At 31.6% G+C, this 6,756-nt stretch overlaps 1 long non-coding RNA gene across 1 annotated transcript; it reads right to left on the bottom strand.

Annotated features, from left to right (window-relative positions):
- Nucleotides 1-4,938: 4,938 nt before the first annotated feature.
- LOC102600047 (uncharacterized) lies at nucleotides 4,939-5,645 on the bottom strand. The gene is made up of 3 exons (XR_367557.1): nucleotides 5,593-5,645; nucleotides 5,172-5,324; nucleotides 4,939-5,092 (listed from the first exon to the last, which is right to left on the bottom strand). It is a non-coding gene; the product is annotated as an uncharacterized lncRNA (long non-coding RNA).
- Between the last annotated feature and the right edge of the window lie 1,111 nt (nucleotides 5,646-6,756).

The following is a 6,756-nucleotide window of genomic DNA, read 5'->3' as shown; positions in this document are numbered from 1 at the left end:
TCATTTTCATTTGTGTTCTGAAATCTCTGTCTAATGCCGTAACAGTTCATTTACTTTTTTCCTTATTATACAACATTATAAATGAACTCCACTTACAGAAAATGAAGAGGCAATATTCAGATGATGTCATTATTATTTTATACCTGTGTGTGTTCTTGAACTTCAAAAAGAAATATTATGATTTAATTTGGTGAGATGCACTCATTTTCATTTGTTGGTTGTTTTCTTGTGCGGAAGATTAATTTTCACTTGCTGATTGTTTTCTTGGTAGTCCTCTAAATGATATGTAAACTGATAGGTAGATGTTTAGCCAGTGGCATGAAATTCATTCAAGAGATATCTGTTATCTATTGATGTTTATTATGGATAATGAAACCCCCTAAGTGGATTCCTTTGTCTAGTGATAGATATGGAATAATTTATTCTAATGCCGCCGCACGTATGAAGATTATCTAATTTGAATTAATTTTCTACTGTTGGTAGTCCTCTAAATGATATGTAAACTGATAGGTAAATGTTCAGCCAGTGGCATGAAATTCATTCAATAGATAACTGTTGTCTATTGATGTTTAATAGGGATAATGAAACCCCCTAAGTGGATTCCTTTGTCTAGTGATAGATATGGAATAATAAGATGATCATATTAGAATTTTTTGTTTTTCCTTCCTGTTGATTGTATTTATGTTCTGAAGATTGTATTGGTCTAATGCTATCGCACATGTAGTCCTCTAAATCATATAGGTATTCATTCAAGAGATAACTACTGTCTACTGTTCAAGAGACAACTGGAAATAAAGAACCCCTGTCTAGTGATAGATATGGAATAATTTATTCTAATGCCGCCGCACGTATGAAGATTATCTAATTTGAATTAATTTTCTACTGATTGTTTTCCTCTAAATGATATGTAAACTGATATAAGGTAGGTAGATATTTAGCCAGGTTCCACTAGCAAGAAATTCATTCAATAGATAACTGTTGTTTATTGATGTTTATGTGGGATAATGAAACCACTGTGGATTCCTTTGTCTAGGGATGGATATGAAATCTATAAAAGATTTGTTAGAGAAGATGTTGGACCAAGTTCAACATCAACATACTGGGAAATCCAAAGATGTATACAAAATCATAGGGAAGCTAGAGCATATTAAATCATATATTTTAACCCAAGGTAATAATCAAACAATCTTTATAATTTAATAAGTAGATTTTTAGTCTTTGAGCTTTTTTAACTGATCAAATTTTTTTTTTTTTTTTGATAAAGCAATGCATAGCAATGTATTTTCTGGACTTTCTTACCTTCATTCACCTCCACCTCATCAACCTTCTCCTCCAATAGCTGACCAACAAGCATTAGTATCAAATCAACAAACAATATTTGGGCCAACAAGGTCTAAAAGGTAAAAAGAACAAACTAAAAGGTCTTCAGTGCAAATATTATTATAAAACGTACACAGATCCCAGAGGTAAAAAATGCGTTGTTAATATACCAAAACTTGCTTAACAGATTTTTGTTGGAGAGGGTAGCCATTTCACTTAAGCATTCTCATTCTCATCTGAATAAGCTTCAAATCCTTCTTTTTTCTCATTTCTTAGCTAAAAAATTGATGTTTTTGTGTTAAAAGATGAAGAGTAGGTTCTGGGCTTTGCTAAATAATTGATGTTTTTGTGTTAAAAGATGAAGAGTAGGTTCTGGGCTTTGCTAAATAATTGATGTTTTTGTGTTAAAAGATGAAGAGTAGGTTCTGGGCTTTGCTAAATAATTGATGTTTTTGTGTTAAAAGATGAAGAGTAGGTTCTGGGCTTTGCTAAATAATTGATGTTTTTGTGTTAAAAGATGAAGAGTAGGTTCTGGGCTTTGCTAAATAATTGATGTTTTTGTGTTAAAAGATGAAGAGTAGGTTCCGGGTATATATGCTTCAAATCCATTTTTTTCTGATTTCTTGTGTAAAAAAAATGATCTTTTTGGTAGAAGATGATCAGTAGCTTCTAGGTTCACACAAATGAAGCCATTGTTTGATTTGATAGCATGTATTTCTTGTTATTTTGTTATGTGTAGTTGAATTTGAAAAATGAAATGTTAGACTTCATGAGTTTCATTTTCATTTGTGTTCTGAAATCTCTGTCTAATGTCGTAACAGTTCATTTACTTTTTCCTTGTTATACAACATTATAAATGAACTCCACGTACAAAAAAGGAAGAGGCAATATTTAGATGATGTCATTATTATTTTGTACTTGTGTGTGTTCTTGAACTTCAAAAAGAAATATTATGATTTAATTTGGTGAGGTGCACTCATTTTCATTTGTTGGTTATTTTCTTGTGCGGAATATTGATTTTCACTTGCTGATTGTTTTCTTGGTAGTCCTCTAAATGATATGTAAACTGATAGGTAGATGTTTAGCCAGTGGCATGAAATTCATTCAAGAGATAACTGCTGTCTATTGATGTTTATTAGGGATAATGAAACCCCCTATGTGGATTCCTTTTTCTAGTGATAGATATGGAATTATAAGATGATCGTATTCAGATTTTTGGTTTTTGTTTCCCGCTGATTGTATTTATGTTCTGAAGATTGTATTGGTCTAATGCCATCGCACATGTATGCCTCTAAATCATATAGGTATTCATTCAAGAGATAATTGTTGTCTATTGTTCAAGCGACAATTGGAAATAAAGAACCCCTGTCTAGTGATAGATATGGAATAATTTATTCTAATGCCGTCGCACGTATGAAGATTATCTAATTTGAATTAATTTTCTACTGATTGTTTTCCTCTAAATGATATGCAAACTGATATATGGTAGGTAGATATTTAGCCAGGTTCCACTAGCATAAAATTCATTCAAGAGATAACTATTGTCTATTGATGTTTATTTGGGATAATGAAACCTTTGTAGATTCCTTTGTCCAGGGATGGATATGAAATCTATAAAAGATTTGTTGGAGCAGATGTTGGACCAAGTTCAACATCAACATACTGGGGAATCCAAAGATGTATACGAAATCATAAGAAAGCTAGAGCAGATTAAATCATATCTTTTAACCCAAGGTAATAATCAAACCATCTTTATAATTTAATAAGTAGTTTATTTGTCTTGGTACTTTTTTTACTGATAAAATTTTAATTATTTTTTTTGATAAAGCAATGCATAGCAATGTATTTTGTGGACTTTCTTCCCTTCATTCACCTCCACCTCAACAACCTTTTCCTCCAATAGCTGTCCAGCAAGCATTAGTATCAAATCAACAAACTACTCCTCTGTTAGCTGGCCATCAAGTAATGACACAGGCAGTAGACTCTGTGGGACAACCAACACCAATGGTGGTTCAAAATCCAGCATCAAATCCACAGCCAGCTGGCCCGTTTGTCTGGCATCCAGTACATTGGCAAGTAGTTGATGAGAATCTGTTTGAAGCCGTTGACGAGCCTGTTCTATGTTTCAGCAAGCTGGTCAATTCAGAAAAATCACAACAGCTGCTTACTGTTCCACATGATAAAATACAGTACTTCGAGAAAGGAAGCCCTCCTTCCTCATATGCGCATTCTCCTCTGTTTTCAGGCATGACCCTACCTGTTACAATACGCAGTAGAAAACTAGAAAGCATGATTGGTGGTGCGCCAGGATTGTTGTTACACTGCGCAGTAGTAAACTAGAATGCATATATATTGGCCCTCCGTTGGCAAGTATTTTAAGGGATCAACCATGATTGATGTGTGGATTCAATGGAAAAAATATGGTCCGAGACATATGCTAATAGTCAAAGTTGAAGAGCATGGTAAATAGTTAGGACTTCATGTTTTTTGTCTTCTTTATGATTCTTTCATAGTTTTTTGTTTAACTTTGTTATTCTCTTGCTCGTCCATTTGGAGCAGGAGCAGGAACAGGGCCATCTGGAGCTGGAGCAGGGCCATCTAGAGCTACAGCAGGGTCATCTGGAGCCGGAGCAGGGCCATCTGGAGCTAGAGCAGAGCCATCTGGAGCTGGAGCATCAAAACGTCCTAAACTAGGTGGCATTTGAAGAGACTACGAATTTATGTATCACAGATGTAATTTTCATTTTGTCCGAACTTCATTCTCTCTACCTGTTATATGGTAAGCACTATATCTAATATGTTTACATGTTGTAAGCACTATATCCATTCTGTCTACCTGTTATATGGGAAGCACTATATATTCTGTCTACCTGTTATATGGTAAGCACTAGAATAGATCAAACATAAAAAATAAAGGCTCTATGTGTGAAGTCAACCTACATGTACACTGCAGAGTATTCATAATCATTTCATAAAGAGTTTCAGTATTTATCGAGCAAAGATCATACATAGTATTTCACGGGTACCTTGTATATTTGGACAATTTTTAAAAATGTTTGCACGTCTACCTTTTTTATGGCTTAAAGTTGATGCATTTCCGAACGAAGTTAAGGTAAAAATAGTTGAACTTTAGTTTTAAGTGAATGAAATTCGTATGCCTGAAATCTTAAGCCATATATGCTTGAACTTTAGTCATATGAAACTTGAGACATTTTGTTCGAACCACATGTCTGAAGTTGTTTCAAAGTGGGTAGCAATATTAGTATGTATGTACACACAAATATTACTTTAAGAACTTGGAGTTAGTGAACTTAGGCTTATAAAGACTATAAACAAAACGAATTGAGCCTACGGCTCCCATTCCCTGTATGAATGTAATGTAGTAATATATATAATATCCTTATTTACCAAAAAAAAAGAATTGTATATGATTTTAATTAACTGCACTAATAATAACGAAATTCCTTTTCAAATATGTGAAAAAATCATCATAATCAATCTAAAGAGTCGAATACCAAGAAACTATTAAGGTCACAAATAGACAAACAATCACACATTAAAATTTAAGATTTTAAAGAGTCAAATTCCAAATCTTAATTTATCAATTTGACCAAATAAACTATGTCAAGGTTACAAGATAACTAAAAGTAGTCTAATTAGAAAAGTGCAACATTTTCATGTGTGATATGCTGCTTCATTAATAGTTACATGCAGATCCTCCTCCATCTTGATGAATCATAGCATCGATTTCATCACCGTTTTTTAATCCAAGCTTCATAAAACATACACAAAATAAATTTATGTAATTATTAAGTCAACGATAAATTAAATTACGCAAATTAAAATCTTACTTCATTTACGGTCTTCTTTGGAGAAAGACGTTTGCCATCAAAGAAAAATCGAAATATTTTATAGTTCATCATTTGTTTTTTTGAACTGTATGACATGAATATATCCTTCATAATTGTACTGGGATTCACTTTGAAATGAAGAATTGTATCATCCTACAAAAAAATAAAAATATAGCCCATGTAAACTCGAAGTCTGAATAAGATAGAACGTACATAGTTTAAAACAATTTAATTAGGAAAGGAGAAAACATATAAAAGTATAAAACAATTTCAAAGACTAAAAGTGCATTTATACAACAACAAATATATAGCCCATGTTCTCTCGGAGTCTGAAGAGGATTGAACGTATGCTGACTAAAAAGTGTATATCTATAAGTATATAACTCACAATAATACAAAAAAAAAGTATGAAATGATGAACCTGAGCTTTGATTTTGAGCTTTATGAATTTTGTTGATCCTTCTGCCATTTTTTCCCCCAATTTTCTGGGAAAATTTTGAGAAATAATAAAAGATACAAATAATTGGTGTAATTTAAACATAAAGTAATAAAGTGTACCCTTTTGTCCTCATTAGCTAGTAAGTATTAGTATAGATAATGCTTTATTCTGTTTTCTGTATAATTTCCATTTTCATGTAACTTTTACTAATTATTGCTCAAAGTGTTGAAAGAAAAAAAGACCGCACATAAATAAAAATAATAGTGTAGAGAACATAAATTAAGTAAAATAACAAAAAAATATACAAAATTTGGTTAACTAGTCCAAACAAAACTACCCAAAAAATATTACTCCCTCCGTCCCATTTTATATGTCACCTTTTTACTTTGCACTTGCATTAAGAAATGATGTAGCTTTACCCTTTTACCCTTATTTAATGTTTTCTTAAGTCAACTTTATTAATAAATGACAAAATTAATTAACTATTCTATCAAGGGTATAATAGGAAAAATATGATAATTTATACATAAATGTTATAAAATGACAAGTATTGTGGTCCAGCTATTTATAGAAAGGGATGACATATAAAATGAGACGGAGGGAGTAAAACATAACCTTATAACATACCCCCTCCATTCCTTTTTATATTGTCACCTTTTTAATTTGCACTCGCATTAAGAAAATTAAGTAACTTTACCCTTCTACTCTTATTTAATGTTTTCTTAAGTCAACTTTATTAATAAATGACAAAATTAATTAACTATTCTATCAAGGGTATAATAGGAAAAATATGATAATTTATACATAAATGTTATAAAATGACAAGTATTGTGGTCCAGCTATTTATAGAAAGGGATGACATATAAAATGAGACGGAGGGAGTAAAACATAACCTTATAACATACCCCCTCCATTCCTTTTTATATTGTCACCTTTTTAATTTGCACTCGCATTAAGAAAATTAAGTAACTTTACCCTTCTACTCTTATTTAATGTTTTCTTAAGTCAACTTTATTAATAAATGACAAAATTAATTAACTATTCTATCAAGGGTATAATAGGAAAAATATGATAATTTATACATAAATGTTATAAAATGACAAGTATTGTGGTCCAGCTATTTATAGAAAGGGATGACATATAAAA

This window comes from Solanum tuberosum, unplaced genomic scaffold (assembly GCF_000226075.1).
Source record: "Solanum tuberosum cultivar DM 1-3 516 R44 unplaced genomic scaffold, SolTub_3.0 scf00128, whole genome shotgun sequence".
In the NCBI taxonomy this organism is placed as follows: domain Eukaryota; kingdom Viridiplantae; phylum Streptophyta; class Magnoliopsida; order Solanales; family Solanaceae; genus Solanum; species Solanum tuberosum.
Note: the sequence above shows the minus strand (reverse complement) of the source record. Positions and strands in the feature narration are given on the sequence as shown.